Source organism: Lissotriton vulgaris, chromosome 2_1 (assembly GCF_964263255.1).
Source record: "Lissotriton vulgaris chromosome 2_1, aLisVul1.2, whole genome shotgun sequence".
NCBI lineage: Eukaryota > Metazoa > Chordata > Amphibia > Caudata > Salamandridae > Lissotriton > Lissotriton vulgaris.
In genome coordinates this window covers 618221604-618238946 of record NC_141687.1, presented here as the reverse complement: position 1 = coordinate 618238946, position 17343 = coordinate 618221604, and positions in this window count along the sequence as shown.

Sequence of the window (17343 nt, the reverse complement as noted above, 5' to 3'; positions counted from 1 at the left end):
GGGCGCGTGCAGCCAGCGAAGTGTAGTGCCCATGGCAGAGTGAGCATTGAGGCAGTCCAGCAAGGCCACAGCATGCAGGGGCACCCCCACTCCAACACCTCACCCGCACACCGGTCCACAGATCTACCAGGCTGGAGGGCCGCCACTCCCAGGTCAGGTTACTACAAAGGCACTGTCAGCTCCTCCAAGTGCCCTCATCCACCAGGCGCCCGCAATATCTCCTCTCAGTCTTGGCACCCATGTTGGGGAGGGCCACCGCCTCAGGGGCTCGCAGTGGTCGCTGTCTGCACCGCATCTACTCTGGGGGAAGAGGAAGGCCCAGGATGGCAGCCATGGCAGTCTAGGGTGTTGGGTGTCCTGCAGTCCAGCTGCGCCCCAGGCAGTAATGAGCCCCATGCGGGGCTCCTCAGGGTATGAGACTTGTCAGCGGGCTAATGAGGCCAAGCGGCTACACACAGCACGGGACCACAATAGACAAGATAGTGGCCGCTGCCGCCGGGTCCGGCCGTCAAGGGCAGGGGGCCCGCAATCCTTTGCTGGGTCGATCTGGGCCACTGTCATCACACATGTGAGTGCCCCTGCCGCTCCGCTGCCCCTGTAACTCGTCGGCTGGGACGGGGAGGGCAGGGTGGCAGTTCACAGCGCTGCAGGATGCCCGGGACTACAACAGTCAAAATGGTGACTGCTGCCTCTGAGTCCGACCGATGAAGGACGGAGGTCTTTGCCCCTGCACCAGGCCAAAACAGGCCACTTCCTACTGTTTTGTTGTCTGTGCACCCCAAATTACGGCTCCGATGGGGACCCAGCTCCATGTTACAGGCAGCTGAAAGGTGGCGGCTTGCGGGAGCTCACACGGCGCACATCTCACGCCATTCGCGGTGAGACCACGCCCCCTTTACCTGGCTTTTTAATCCGTTTTAGAAAACTGTATATGATTCCCCAATTATCTATGTACTTTATCAATATCTGCATTAGTTAGCAGTAAGGTCTGACATGCGCTTATTTGCACTGCCTACTTGCACATCAAGCTGATCTTATCTTATGAATCTGCACCCCATTTATCCGCTAGCTGTGAATTAATTTTGTTGCCGTATACAATGGCATTCATTGATGTTCGCTCTTTGCACTATGTTCTATTTATATTTGCACAAGCACTTTTATAAACTGAATATATGTTTACAGGCACAGCACGGCTATCCATGTATTTGTATTACATTTTCAACTAGGATAAATTAAATAGCTGTTATGTTATGATATAAGCACTTTTTGCAAGCACCAGCACTTTAACTATTATGCACTATTTTCTTCCCCGTATACGATAACTGCTAAACTATGGATAACTGTTTTCGAATTTATAACAGTTTTTTGTGTTGTTATTATGTTTTGATAGTGCACTACCGCATTTAGCCTCTTGGCTTTTGTATAAAACAATAATGTTTTGCATGTTCAATTTATGCTGATAGCCGCTGCATCCATCTATATATATTGAGTTGATTATCAATGTATGCATACATATAGTATTTTATTTGTTTTATCCTGTCAGAGGGAGGGTATTCACTGTGGCACTATATAACACTGCTGCAGGTTCAAGCACTTCATGTGATCAAGACCAGGGAGACCCAGTCGAAACGCATCATGCTGTGAATTTTCCGCAATAAAGCACTTCTATATCTAAGCACGCTGTGGTCCGTACCTGATTTCTGTTGGACTGGATTTAATCAAGATTGTGGTTCTTCTCTGTACTGGTCCTATGATTAAAAACGGTGCTGTAGCAATGGCAAAAGACTTTGTCCATTTCTATCTCGGCATGGATAGCACTGTGCTATTCCTATGCTTAAAGACTTTGATAGAAAAACAGACATTTGAAGTGAGCAGATCTAGAGTGTCACTGGTGTTGAGAGTGCTCCAAACAGGAGCTGCTTTTCACCTAAACTTGAGAACTAGTCAGAGTTCTCTGCTTCTTTTTTGCATAATTTATTCTTCACTCTATGCCTGAAAGGGTATTTTTTTTACTTATACTGGGTGCTCCCTTGTGTCTGGACAAAGCTATACCTCTCTGAAGAGCTCTAATTAGAACGAAACACTGTGTCAGGGGTCGTTTTTATTCATTTCAGGTTGGCTTAGATGGTATTTTACCAATTCAAAGCTGCAATATTATGCCTGGAGTGATAAATGGCTTTTGTCATTTTACAGCTCCGCAAGGACAGCACTGTACTAGTCCTATGCTCAAAAACTTTGCTGTAGCAATGGCAAAAGACTTTGTCCATTTCTATCTCAGCGTGGACAGCACTGTGCTAATCCTACGCTTAAAGATTTTGATAGAAAAGCATACATTTGAGGTGAGCAGATCTAGAGTGTCGCTGGTGTTGAGAGTGCTCCATACAGGAGCTGCTTTCCACCTAAACATTGAGCACTACTCAGAGTTCTCTGCTTCTTTTTTGCATATATATATATATATATATATATATATATATATATATATACACACACACACACACACATATATATATATATATATACATTATAGTTAGGTGAAATGTTTAGTAACAAAGTAACGATTTAAACTCTAAAAACACTGAAATTCACCCGTTATAGTTATCTTAAGTAATTATAACTCGTGCCCCAACGGAATAAGTAATTATAACTCGTGCCCCAACGGAACCATAACTTGCGTTCCCGCCATGCACAGTAAAATTATCAATGTTGTTAAAGAAGATGTCATGAGTGGTTTAATATGTAGGGTATTTAGCAGTGCATGGTGAGGTTGTGAGCTATAGTTAACGTAGGGCACGAGCTATAGGTACTTGAGATACTATAACTGGTGAATTTCAGTGTTTTTTAACTTTAAAATGCTACGTTGTTACTAAACATTTCACCTAACTTTAACGTAATTTTAATCTTTGTTTTTTCTGTGAATTTATAGGTATTTTTTAACGTAAAGTAATATTTAATTACCCCATGTTAATCCAACCTCCTCCATGCATGGTTTCCAGCAGTGCGTGGTGGGGGCGGGGGGGGGGGGGGGTTGGCCTCATGCCTGGCTGCAGTATGCAGTGCGGAGTTGGCCACAAGGACTAGCCTGCAGCAGGACCGGTGGCTAACCCCCTGCATGCAGCCAACCCCATACTGCGCACGGCCTTTGGTCGTGTGCTTTGGGAGGCTGGCCACGAGGCCTGGCCTGTGGCCAGTCCCCCAAAGCAAGCCAACCCCATATTGCCGGTTAGCCACAGAGCCTGGCCTTGGGACCTAAAGCCCTTTTTTTTTTAAAGCGGGAGGGGCTGTGTAGCCCCCCACCTGAACCTATTGTGGCCCTGGAGATCCCATCCCCCACGGCCTTATTTTTGTTAAAGTGGAGGGTGGGCCATGTGGCCCTCCTCTCTGAGCCTCATTAGGCCCTGGGGACCCCAAGCCCCAGGGCCTTTTTTTTATCTATGGAGGAAGGGGTCCACGTTGCCTCCTCCATGGGCCTTACTAGGACCTGGGGGACCCCTTCCGCAAGGGCCAATATTAAAATAAATGGGAGGGGGCCTGATAGTCCCTGTGGACCTTATTCCCTAGGGCCACTTATTAAAATTAAAGGGAGGGACCAAGCGGCCCCCTCCCTTAGCCGAATTTGACCACAGGGACCCCATCCTCTGGGGTCTGGCACATTTCTTTAGGGGGATGAAGGCACTCGGGACACCTGCCTGGGCCACTTTTAGCACCAGGACCTCACCCTGGAGGCCCAACACATTTTTTAGAGGGAGGGGGGCTCGTTGCCCCCCTCCCCAGGCCACTTTTAACTCTGTAGACCTCGTCCCCTGGGGCCGGTCAACTTAATTAAGGGACAGGGGGCACGCAGCCACCCTCCCTGGGCTGGTTTCAGTCCTGGGTATCCCACCCCCATCACACGGCATTATATTTAAGGGGGGCATGAGGCCACCCTCCCAGGCCAATTTCAGTCCAGCTGGACCTTTTCCCCTGAGCCCCGGTCAACAAGGGATGGGTGCCCTGGTGTCCACCCAGGGCACCCACCACTCTTTCATTGGGCTAACAATGCTGTTCCCTGCAGGCAGGAGCAATCTTTTCATCTGTGTCCTTGTGCGCTTCACTACTGGCAGGGAAATAGATTAAAAGTCCACTCTCCACGGGAAGAAGAATTTTTCAACCTCCAGACTGCAGGGAGTGGACTTGGAGTTTTCTCCTCCCAGGCCAGAGCAAACATAGGTGTTCCTGCCCGCACCAGTACGGCCGTGAAAACTGCAATGTCCAAGGGGTGGGCTCCCTGGGACATAGCCTGAGCCGACCCTGGGAGATGATGTCCCCAAGGTCACTATTGGCTCAGGGAGGGGGGCTGTGCTGCTCACCCCCCTTATAGATATGGTCGGCCCCAGGGGATGGGGTCCCCAGTGCTGAAATCGGCCCAGAGAGGGGAGCCACAAGTCCCCTCCCCCTTTACAACATCGGCCGTGTAGATGAAGTCCTCGGGTCTGTAATCGACCTGGGGAGGGAGCTACATGACTCCACATATGCTATCGGGCCCCAGTGGACAAAAAGGGCCTCTTTATGGAGCCACGTGCCCCCCTCCCCCATACTATATCTCTTCCCTCAGCGACTTGGTCCACTTCGGGGCTTAAAAAAACAAGCATGGAAGGACGTGCTTGTTTTTTTTTTAACTAGCCGTAGCACCTCTGCAAATTAGCAGCAATTTTTTTCTTTAAATAAACTTTTTGGGTCCCAGGGACCCCCACCACCAGTCCTAGGGGGGGCAGGATATTTCTACCCTGCCTCCTTGTGTCATTTTTGCATTTTTCTTTAGGACTCAGAAGAGTACAGAGTCCTAAGATGGCTGCCACCACTTCCTGGCTGAGGTGGTGGCAGCCAATCAGACATCAGGTTAAGATCTGTCTTGTTCTAGCGGAGCCTCCACGTTCTTAGGTATACAACGTTTTTGAGCACTAACTGCTTAAACGCTACTAAACAGATTTACAACAAAACACAAAAACCACTCTTTCTGGACCTAGATCTAGCTTTTTGCCAAATTTGGTGTCAATCCGTTCAGCAATTTAGGCATCAGCTGTGCCTAAAGTTCCTATGAGAAAATGAATAGGGAAAACACGTTTTGCTCCCCCCCTTTATCTCAGCCCCTGCTTGACAGATCACCCGAAACTTTCCATGCCCAAACCAGACAAAAAAACAGCACTCTTTTAGAATGTTAAATGGATGTTTCTCAAGTGGCGCCAAAGTTATCAGCAACACAACAAATGTATTTCCTATGAAAACACGATTTTAACTATAGCTACTGCTGGCAATTTTTTGATCTCCATATCAGCTTCTCTCCTGCTTCTTGCATTCTCTATCTCCAACTGCCCATCTATCTTTAGTTTTGCCATCTCTAGGTTGTATGCCCGTTCCTTCGCCCTTTCTTCTCTTTCTTCAGGGGAAAGACCTTTAGAGGACACACTGCTACCGGGAGGGGACACGGGCCCTTTCACTGGCACCTCCTCATCCCCTTCCACTGGCGGTACCACCACCGCATCAGCTGGATCTCTGGCCGCTAACCAGGCCTCCAAAGATTTGAGAACTTCCCCTTTGTTTTTGCGTCCTTTGGTAGGAACTTTCAGCTGCTTGCAAAAATGGTCCAATTGCTTTCTGTTGTAAAACCCAGGATCTTACTTCTATCAAATTCCTCCACAACAACAGGGGTAGTGCTTCCGGCATCACTCATGGTCAAAACTGGCAGTGTTCGAACAAGCTTCAGGAAAGCGGACAACAAAAATAGAATATCCTACCCAAAAAATAGATTGTGGCTGCGCTATGGTCTGCTTTCACGATGTAGAGCACACTAATCACTTCACATGGGTCATAAATGCAAAGTTCAAATCCCCACTGCTGCCACCAATGTTAGACTTTGCTGTCTCTATTTGTCAGAGGTATACTCTTCTGACAAATAGGGACTCACCTCCTCTAGTCAGGGCAACGGGATCACACACTTGGATAACCCCTGCTCACCCCCTTGGTAGCTTGGCAAAGCAGACAGGCTTATCTCAGAGGCAGAGCGTTAAGCATTTATGACCATATACAGTAATAAAGTGAATACACTACAAATGGACACGACTGTCAGAAGCAGTACCTGCAATATCCAGATCTCCGTGGGAGCGAGCGGCTATCTTCAGCGATGCTAGTTTCCGAATTCCCAAACACCCCTGCACCCGGATTGCTCCAAGCCCAGGAATGGAAGGGAAAGGGGAAGTGGATAACAAACAACAAAGAGAGTCTTCCACACTGGTGTCTCGTACTACCTCTGGAAGGAGTGGCTGGGGAACACCTGCAACAGGGAGCAGAACATTACTAACGTTCTAATAAATCATGGGCGACACACTCACTCACTCTCGACTCTCCTCATTCATACCTGGTTATTGTGTGGACGTAGCTTCTCTCTTAATGAGTCCCAAAGGTGAGGTGAGGGTTGGTACTCTTGTTGCTTGTGTAGAGATGTTGCAAATATGATGTGAAGGTTAGAGGTGGTAGACAACAGTATTACCATATGCATATAATATATACTCTCATTTACTTGACGAATTTCGAAATCAAGGAGAAACACTCAAAGTCTGGTCACAACTGGATGCTCAGAACAGTTCTGGAAACATTCTCTGAAGGCTCTGAGTAGATGACGGGCAAAAGCACTGGGCTACGACAGAACCGGCAAGTCTGAAGAATGAAAGTTCTTACCGGGGTTCTGAGACAATGCGGAAGGTACTTGCCCACAGGAACGAAACTCCGACGAGGAATGCTTGACTGACAGAGTCCGCACGGCCAGACACAGGCCGCGACAAGTCAGAGGCACACAACCGGGAATGCAAGAATCCTCAGGAACGAAGCGTGAAGCGCTTCCAGGGGTATCAGGAGAGAGTCTTTGTGAAAGCTGACTGGAATTGCGGGAAAACTATGACAGAACGCGGTGAATTGACAGGAGCCAAACTCAGGGCGTCTAACTGCTGGAAAGGGACAGTTGAAGTGCGCCACATAGAACGTGCGGCGTTAGGAAATGGCGGACTGCAGAAAAAGACTAGAACGCTAACTGCATCGAAATGGCGGCACAAGCCGGAGGCGAGCTACTCCTCCGACCAGCCGTGATCATGAGCCAATTTCTGCAAGGAACCCCAAAGCGGGAACAGCCTCCCAACAGGAAATCTTCCCCTAGCTGCCGGGACTGACAGGGGTCTCTTGCTGGGGGTCGGCACAGTCCTGACAGTACCCCCCACCAAAGCCCCCTCCCTGGGTTTTTGGGGGTGAACCTTGTGGAATTCGCTGACCAATCTTGGGGCATGAACGTTGCTGCTGGGCTCCCACGACCTTTCCTCGGGACCATAACCCTTCCAGTCCACGAGGTAAAAGATTTTCCCTTTCTTGAGTTTGGAGTCTAGGATTCTCTTAACCTCGAATTCCTCTGAACTCTGAATTTGAACTGGAGCTGGGGGCTGGACACGTCTGAAGTTAGGTGGGTTTCTTTTAATCAATGACACGTGAAACGTAGGATGGATCTTCAATGACTTGGGGAGAGCCACTCTCACACTCACTGGGTTTATCATTCGCACCACAGGGTAGGGGCCCACAAATCTAGGTTGGAACTTTCGATTTCCTCTCAACCTCATGTGCCTAGTGGAAATCCACACCTTTTCTCCTGATTCATACACTGGACTCTCTTTTCTCTTCTTGTCTGCCTGTACCTTGTACGCATCTTTGGCCTTCTGGAGATTGGAAGAGGCTAACTGATAGGATTTCTGCAGCTCGTGTCTAACCTCTTCGGCTGCTGGGACCTCCACATCTACCCGACCCACTAGCATGTTAGGATGCCGACCCGAGTTCAGATAAAAAGGGGAAAATCCTGTAGACGAATGGACGGCATTGTTGTACGCGAACTCTGCCGTACTCAACAATGAGGGCCATTCCCCCTCCTGATCCATCAAATACAAGCGGAGATATTGTTCCAAATCCTGATTCACTCGCTCCGTCTGTCCATCCGTTTCCGGGTGAAAACTGGTGGACAAACGGGAGTCCACTCCTAGACCCTTGAGGAAAGCCTTCCAAAATCGAGAGACAAACTGTGGGCCTCGATCGGAGATAACCACCTTGGGAACCCCATGTAATTTCACAATGTGATCCACAAACAGAGTAGCTAACTGAGAGGCTGTGGGGAGGGACCTCAAAGGGACAAAATGGCTCATCTTGGTAAACATATCCACCACCACCCAAATGACGGAATACCCTTGGCTAGATGGCAGGTCTACTATGAAGTCCATGGAGACTGAATGCCAAGGAGACGGGGCAATGGGCAACGGCATTAACAGGCCCTGCGGGGACTGTCTCATACTTTTACCCTTAACACAGGGCTCACAAGTGGCGATGTACTGCCTCACCTGAGCATCCATGCCGGGCCAACTGAAGGTTCTCTTGATTAAGTCCAGGGTCTTCTTCGCTCCTCTATGGCCTGCTAGCGGGTGGTCGTGAAAGTGCTGAATGACTTCACCTTGCAATTTCTCACTGGGGACAAACATCTTTTCTTGCCAAAAGGGACTTTGGTTCCTCACACTGCGGTCTGGACCAACTGATTCCCAATCTGAATATTCGGCCTTGGAAAACTCTTCCTTTATTCGGGCCTCCAAATCGTCCTCGACAGCTATGGCCACTATCTTCTCCTCCGGAATAATGAATCCTTCCGTCTTGGTTTTGATTTCCTCTCCCATACTCAGACGGGACAGAGCATCCGCCTTTCCATTGGAGGAGCCAGGCTTGTAAGTGAGGACAAAATCATAATCTGCAAAGAAGAGCGACCAACGCAATTGCCTGGGGGTGAGCGTGCGCGCTGACTTGAGGAACTGTAGATTCCTATGATCTGTGAAAACCGTGACTACATGTTTCGCTCCCAACAAATAATGTCTCCACACTTTGAATGCTTCTTTGACAGCCAAAAGCTCCTTGTCAGCAATGGAGTAGTTTATCTCCGCCGGGGTAAGCTTGCGGGAATGGTACGCCACTGGATGAAGCTGCCCGGTGTTCTTCTGGCGCTGCGACAGGATTCCTCCTATGGCCAAATTGGATGCATCGGCCTCAATGAAAAAGGGCTCACTCGAACAGGGGTGTTGCAGTACTGGGGCTGTCACGAACGCTTCTTTTAATTGCTGAAACGCCTCCTCCGATTCTCGTTCCCAGACGAATCGCACATTTTTCTTTAGCAGCCTAGTGATGGGGCTCACCTTCTCGGAGAAGTTCAAGATGAAGCGTCTATAGAAATTGGCGAATCCCAGGAAACTTTGGATCTCCTTCACAGATCTGGGCGCCGGCCAAGACTTGATCGCTTGCAACTTAGAGTCGTCCATGGCAACTCCTTCCGGAGACAAAACAAAGCCCAAAAACTCCACTCGGGAAGAGTGAAAGACACACTTCTCCAGTTTGACAAATAGATGGTTTTCCAGTAAGCGTTTCAGGATGGCTCGCACATGATGAACGTGTTCCTCTAAGCTGTTGGAGTAAATAAGGATGTCATCGATGTAGACCACTGCGAAACGGTCCAGACACTCCCGAAGCACATCGTTGACAAAATGCTGGAACGCTGCGGGGGCATTGCAGAGCCCGAAGGGCATCACTTGATATTCATACAAACCAAACCTGGTTCGAAAGGCAGTTTTCCACTCCTCTCCTTCGGCCATGCGCACCAAATGATAGGCCCCCCGTAAATCCAATTTTGTATACACACTGGCATCTTTGACTTGATCCAAGAGTTCTGAAATCAGGGGCAGAGGATAACGGTTCTTCTTGGTGGCCAGGTTCAATGCCCGATAATCAATGCAAGTCCTCAAGGTCCCATCCTTCTTCGGAATGAAGAAGAGGGGCGAAGACACTGGAGACTGAGAGGGGCGGATGAATCCATTGGCTAGATTTTGTTCAATATAGTCCTTCAAATGGAGATTCTCCGGTTCCGACAACGCATAGATTCTACTGCATGGCAAGGACACCCCTGGTTCCAACTCGATCCGACAATCATATTCTCGGTGGGGAGGCAACTTCTTAGCCTCCTTCTCATTGAACACCTCTTTCAGATCCTGGTATTCCTCGGGGATCTCTGGGGCCTCCAGAGCACACACCATTTGAACCTGATTGGCCAGGTTTTGGGACAACGTGGAACTTGGGCTCTCCGGAGCCAACTGGAAACAATGCTCAGAGCAAAACTCGGAACTCATCTTTACAGAACGCCGTGACCAATCAATCTGCGGGTTATGCTCGGTGAGCCAGGGTAACCCCAGTATGAGTTGGAACTGGGGGGCATCTATGAGATTAAATCGAATGAAGCTTCGGTGCTCTCCGGGGCCCACCACTGTCATCAACTCAGTATCATAAGCAATGGGTCCCGACAACAACTGGGTGCCATCCACTGCTCGCACTGGTTCCGGTCTGGGTTTCTTCTCAAACTGTATTCCCAAGGTCTTGGCAAACTGGATGTCGCAGAAGTTCCCTGTAGCCCCCGAATCTACCATCACCGAAACCTCCTCCTTCTGAGCTTTTCCAAACTCGATCCTACACAGTAAATTCAGATGCGGGGCTGCGGATTGCAGGGTGTTGGCTAACAGTTGTGGCTTGGCAGTTGGCTCGTCACTCGCTCCCACCAGTGCAACTCCGTCTACTGGTGGAGCCGATCTTTTACCCACGAGCTAGCCTTTGATCTCTTCGGACATTCCTTGACAAAATGGCCCGATTGCCCACAATACATACATAATCGACCTTGGCGCCTCTTTTCTTGTTCCTCCTGCGTAAGAGGGCCTCGAATGGTTCCCACCTGCATCGGTTCTTCCTGGCTTTGGCCTTCTGGGTTTTTCACAACCTCCGGTCGAGACCGATCGAATCGTGGCGGGAGAGTACGGATGTCCTTCCGTCGTTCACTTCGCCTTTCTGCAAGTCTCTGATCAATCTGTAATACTAGGTCGATGAGTTCTGACACATCCGTGGGTCGTTTGGGAATCTGCGCCAAACCGTCCTTCAGCTCATCCTTGAGGCCTCGGTAGAAAATGGCCGCCCGCTTAGCCTCTGGCCAACTCGTTTCGACTATCAATTTATTGAATTGTGCCAAGTAAGCCACCAAATCCCGATTCCCTTGTTTCAATTCCAATAGTTCATTGTCGGTGGTCTGTGAAACATTTCTTCGGTCAAAAATGCGCAAAAACTCAGCTTTGAATTCTTCGAATTTATACAACACTGGATCGTTGCTTGCCACCAAAGGCAAAGACCACGCGGCGGCATCTCCGCTCAGGTAAGACAGGACAAAAGCCACTTTCGACTGATCCTCTTTAAACAGAATGGGCTTACACAAGAAATGCAGGGAACACTGGGTCAGAAAGATTTGGGCCTTGTGGGGATCTCCCTGAAATCTCTCAGGCGGGGCCAACGGAATGGTAGGGGACATCGCGTGCACCACCTGTGTGGTAAACTCCGTAGAAGAGGATGAGGAGGGAGCGGAACCAAAGGTAGATGATTTTATACCACCGAAGTTGGGGCGCGGGCTCTCTGCTAGTTCATCTAATCTCTGTCTTAAATAACTAGCCTCCTGGTTGGATTTCCTAACTTCCTCCCTCGTCTCACTCAACTGTTTCTGAAGTCCCTCTAACACAGACGCCAAAGCTTTGACATCCAATCCCTCGGCCATCTCGCTCAGACGGAAGATAATTGAGGCACTTCAATCTGTCAGAAGCAGTACCTGCAATATCCAGATCTCCGTGGGAGCGAGCGGCTATCTTCAGCGATGCTAGTTTCCGAATTCCCAAACACCCCTGCACCCGGATTGCTCCAAGCCCAGGAATGGAAGGGAAAGGGGAAGTGGATAACAAACAACAAAGAGAGTCTTCCACACTGGTGTCTCGTACTACCTCTGGAAGGAGTGGCTGGGGAACACCTGCAACAGGGAGCAGAACATTAATAACGTTCTAATAAATCATGGGCGACACACTCACTCACTCTCGACTCTCCTCATTCATACCTGGTTATTGTGTGGACGTAGCTTCTCTCTTAATGAGTCCCAAAGGTGAGGTGAGGGTTGGTACTCTTGTTGCTTGTGTAGAGATGTTGCAAATATGATGTGAAGGTTAGAGGTGGTAGACAACAGTATTACCATATGCATATAATATATACTCTCATTTACTTGACGAATTTCGAAATCAAGGAGAAACACTCAAAGTCTGGTCACAACTGGATGCTCAGAACAGTTCTGGAAACATTCTCTGAAGGCTCTGAGTAGATGACGGGCAAAAGCACTGGGCTACGACAGAACCGGCAAGTCTGAAGAATGAAAGTTCTTACCGGGGTTCTGAGACAATGCGGAAGGTACTTGCCCACAGGAACGAAACTCCGACGAGGAATGCTTGACTGACAGAGTCCGCACGGCCAGACACAGGCCGCGACAAGTCAGAGGCACACAACCGGGAATGCAAGAATCCTCAGGAACGAAGCGTGAAGCGCTTCCAGGGGTATCGGGAGAGAGTCTTTGTGAAAGCTGACTGGAATTGCGGGAAAACTATGACAGAACGCGGTGAATTGACAGGAGCCAAACTCAGGGCGTCTAACTGCTGGAAAGGGACAGTTGAAGTGCGCCACATAGAACGTGCGGCGTTAGGAAATGGCGGACTGCAGAAAAAGACTAGAACGCTAACTGCATCGAAATGGCGGCACAAGCCGGAGGCGAGCTACTCCTCCGACCAGCCGTGATCATGAGCCAATTTCTGCAAGGAACCCCAAAGCGGGAACAGCCTCCCAACAGGAAATCTTCCCCTAGCTGCCGGGACTGACAGGGGTCTCTTGCTGGGGGTCGGCACAGTCCTGACAACGACACAGTAGTATTATAAAAATAAGGATGTTTATATAAGGCTTAGCACAAGACCAAATAATGACAAAAATATACCACAATCTTAATAAATACTCTTGGAAGGAAAAATAATTTCTTCTTAGCACAAAGTCTTTAGTAACAAAAGCAACTTTTCTTCTTTAGATCACAGTTCTTGGCAAAAGTGTAACCCACACAGGAGTCACACGACGTCGAGGCAAATTTAATCCAAAGGTTCGGCATCGACCGCGAGGAGCGCTACGTCGAGCCCGGAGTCACACGGACCCCTCACAACAGAGTACCTTGGAAAAGCGAAGCACACGATGATCAGTGGCGTCGCGTTTTCGGCGTCGATCAGGCCTCTGAGTCGGGGCGATCTGCAGCGGCGTCAACAGATGTCAGGCAGGAGCAGCGCTCACAAGGTGAAGCAGGATATGGCGTCGTCGTCGATGTCGATGATGACGTTGCAAGAGTGAGCAGCTTTCACGGCATCGAGAGGGCTCGGGGTCGAGGCGTCGGCAGCGGCTTCGCTACTAGCGTCGATCGGGCCCAGCGGCCGGCGTCGAAGATGCGGGACACGGGAGCTGCACTCACGATGTCGGGCTGGATTCGGCGGCGTCCGTCGGCGTCGGGATTGCTGGATTTCTTCAGAGGTGCTGGACTTTCAGGTTCCAGCAACAAGCACTTTCAGCAAATGGTGAAGTCCTTTAGCCCTGTGACTTCAACAGGAGGCTGGCACTCTTCCAGCCCGTGGAGATTTCCTTGGCAGAGTTTGAGAGTACATGCTCAGTTCCTCTCTCCTGGTTCCTTGGCAAAAATGAAGAAGTGACTGCAGGATTCCCCCCAGCAAACAGCACTCTGGCAGAAGGGGTAGGCAAGTCCTTGGGTCAGCAGGCTTCTTGTCCTTGGTTCAGGGTTCCTTGTCAGAATTGATCTCAAGTCTTGGTTCAGGGGTCCTTCTCTTATACTCCTTTTTGGCTTTGATCCCTTTGTCCATGCAGGGGAACTCCCCTCATCCCGGGTTTGTTGTGGGTGTAGCCAGGCAGAGGCACCTGGCCTATTCACTGTGCAGGGCAGGGTCCTCAGACGCCCAGCAGGAGGTGGAGCCAGTATTGTCACTGGCAGGAGCAGAGCTATCAGTCGCCCGGCAGGAGGTGGAGCTAGCATTGTATCGAGCAGGGCCGGCTATCAGGAGCTACTCTTCCCCTACTCTCAATGCAAATGCCTCACTCACCCCACACTGACTCATTCAGAACTCTGGAGCCACCCAGCCCCTGTCACACACACACCAAACCAGCAGAAACCAGTAATAGTTAGACAAGAAAATAGCCACTTTCTAAAAGTGCTATTTTCAAACCCAGAGTCCAAAAACCATCCACCCAAACGGATGCGTTATTAAACCCTGAGTTCAGGGATGCCAAACTCGACATTGTACCATGCTCCCCGAGCCCGCTAGGATTATACCATTAATAATCCTGGCAGCCCATTCTAACTTATGGAGAGCAGGTAACCTCACAATAGTGAAAAACGAATATGGAGGTAATTCACTATTAGGACAGGCCAACTTCGTCAGGCTTGTCCTACTTTATGCTTACAACGCACCCTGCCCTTTGGGCCTACCATAGGGGTGACTAACATAAAGTTAAGGGAAGGTTTAGGGACTGGCAAGTAGGTGTACTTGCGCAGTCCGCATGACAGTACCCGACTGCATGTAGGTCTAGCGATGGCAGACCTTTAGACATACTTTACTAGGCCGCTCTTGTGGGTGGCACAACATGTGCTGCAAGCCCACTAGCAGCATTTGTATTTACAAGCCCTGGCACTCCTCGTGCACTAGACTAGGGACTGATAGTAAACCAAATAAGCCAAACATGGAATTCAATCAATACAGTAATTCTACATAGGGAGTACTTGCACTGTGGCACTGCTCAGCAGTGGCACAGTGCCCAAAGCAATATACCAGCAAAAACATTGTAAACAGAGGAGGCAAACAGAAATAAATGGAGGAGAGACTCAGGCCAATGATGTCAGGTCTAACAGCTACCAAGTGGTGACGGCCGCTGGGTAATATATAAATATATATATATCTATACTGCAGCATCTGTACCACAGCAGTTCTGCTTTCCAACAGAAGGATAACATTCCTGCTATGAATTTGTGGTCTTAACATTACACAGTGTAAGGAAATGCCTCTTTTTGCATGATAATCCCCAGCGTTTTGGACTGATGCTGCTAATTTTTCGACTCTGAGAATGCACTGAGGCCTGCTGACCAGGCTTCAATGCCAGCGCTATCCATCTTAATCGTGTATGTTTCACTGGCTTATACCTAATTGGCGTAGTTGACTTAAAATTCATTAGTGTACGGTACCAGGGGCACTCAGAACCTGTAAGTTAAAGTGTCCCTCGGGGCTGCAGCACTTATTGTGCAACCATGAGTGAGGCAAAGTAAATCATGTTTCCACGTCTAACTCTGCAGACTGATGGAACTTTACTTTGCTATTTAAACTCTTGACAAAGTCTAGACCTGCATTTTTGATATATAAAAGTCACATCTAAGGTAAGCTGTCGAACCCTAAGAGAAGATGCTGTCTGACAAAAAGTAGGACCTATGTTTAGGTCGAGCAGACCTACATTTAATGCGTAAGCATTGATGGTGTCTACTTTAGACCTATTGTCACCCATATTTAGGAATGAAGACACGAGTCAGACGCGCGCTTTTGCAGTCTCAGTTTTGACCGCGGGAGTGCGCGTCTGAGCCGCGCTTGCGCAGACGAACTCCCAGCCCCTGCTTTCGCTTCGCTCGCGTTACGGCGCACACACACAGACACAGCCAGCCCCCACCCCTCTGCATGCACGCATACACACACACACAGGCGCTCGCATGCACACGCAGGCACACCCTTACAGGCACACAGCCCCCCCCCTTTACCTCACCGGAGTCGTACTCGGGCTCGCACCATCTGCCAAGGGAGTCCGGCAGAGCACTTCAGCTCCTCTGCCACTCTACCAAGAAGCAGAGCTCTCCCCATAGGCATGGGGGCCCCGCAGTCTCCCCGCTGGTCTTCACCCGGGCCCCCTCCTGGGACCCGGGACTTCATGCGGCACTTCTCTTCTCCGGGCTCGCGCTCGTCAAAATGAAACTGAAGAGTGGCGCGCATGCGCAGGCAGCCCCCGCCCTCCCACTCCTCACAGGCCGGTGTTCTAACTATATTTCCACCCCCGTCGTTTTGTACACCCCCTACGTCAGAGGGGTGTCGATTCATGCAGGTTCTGCCTGTGTATTCGTACTTCCCCGTCTGGCTGCACACCCTACCAGTGTCACTCACTGTGCGCATGCGTGCTTGTAACACATGTGATGTGTTGCAGATCAAAAGAGACAGTAACTGAGCCAGGCACCGATAAGAGACAGCCCGCTCCGAAGGACGTCTCTAAACTCTGCACAGTAGGATATTTTGTAAATTAATGATACCTCTACAAAATACTAGTAAAACTCTGTGTGTTGATGGATTGATGGACAGGCATCCGGAAAGAAGAACAACTTGTTTTTACTTCCCGTTGTAGTTCGGTGGTTGTGTAGTCGTCACCAGTCCTTTAGGTATATGAGTGCACTTCACTCACAGTTGCCACTTTACTGCTTCGTAACAGTGAAACATGGATTGCACTGAGCATTGCCTGTATAAATCTATTCCCTACGGTAAGAGTGATGGACAGACATCAGTCAAAATATCACACAAAATGGCGTGATAAATTAATTTGATTGAAAGATTAAAACGACGTCATCTAAGAGATCATAGTAACGGCGACAGGGCTTTAGTATCTTTGCATGATAGATGCGGCCAACGTTTTAGCTGTGCTCAAGCGCGAAATGTATAGCGCTTAATTTGTGCAAGAAAGAGTGCCAGTGCCCGCAGCTATTCTCCTAAACCTGTGGCTGTGCTTAATTTGTAAATGAAAAGGCACCGGTGCCCGAAGCTATTCTCAGAAGTCTTGAGCTCTTGAGCAGTGCTTAACTTGTACAAGAAAGAGTGCCGATGCCCGAAGCTATTCTGAGAAGCCCAGTTACAGTCCTTAATTTTTACAAGAACGAGAGCCAGTGCTGAAGCTATACTCAGAAACACGCGGCCAGTGCAATTAAATATTAGGTCACCGAATACGAAAGGCCGAGTAGTCTTCTATTCACTTCAGAGCTCTTTAATCCAGTACCAGACACACACTGCTCCTTTATCGCTCTTTCCAGTCACTGCTTTCCCCCTTTGTGACTGTTTTGCCTTCTTTCTTTTCTTTATAATCTGTGTGTCCCCCCCCCTCCTCTTGCGCTCGATAAAAATATGATTGGAAAAATAAGTCCCATTTCCCAACAATGAGCGCTGGTGCCCCCTCCCCCAAACCCCCACTCCTCCCCCAAGCAAGCACCGGCTCAAATTAAGCCCTGGAATGACCCAACGATATACCAGTGGGGTGGAGGCGATAATGTGTACACTCAAAAAAAATTAT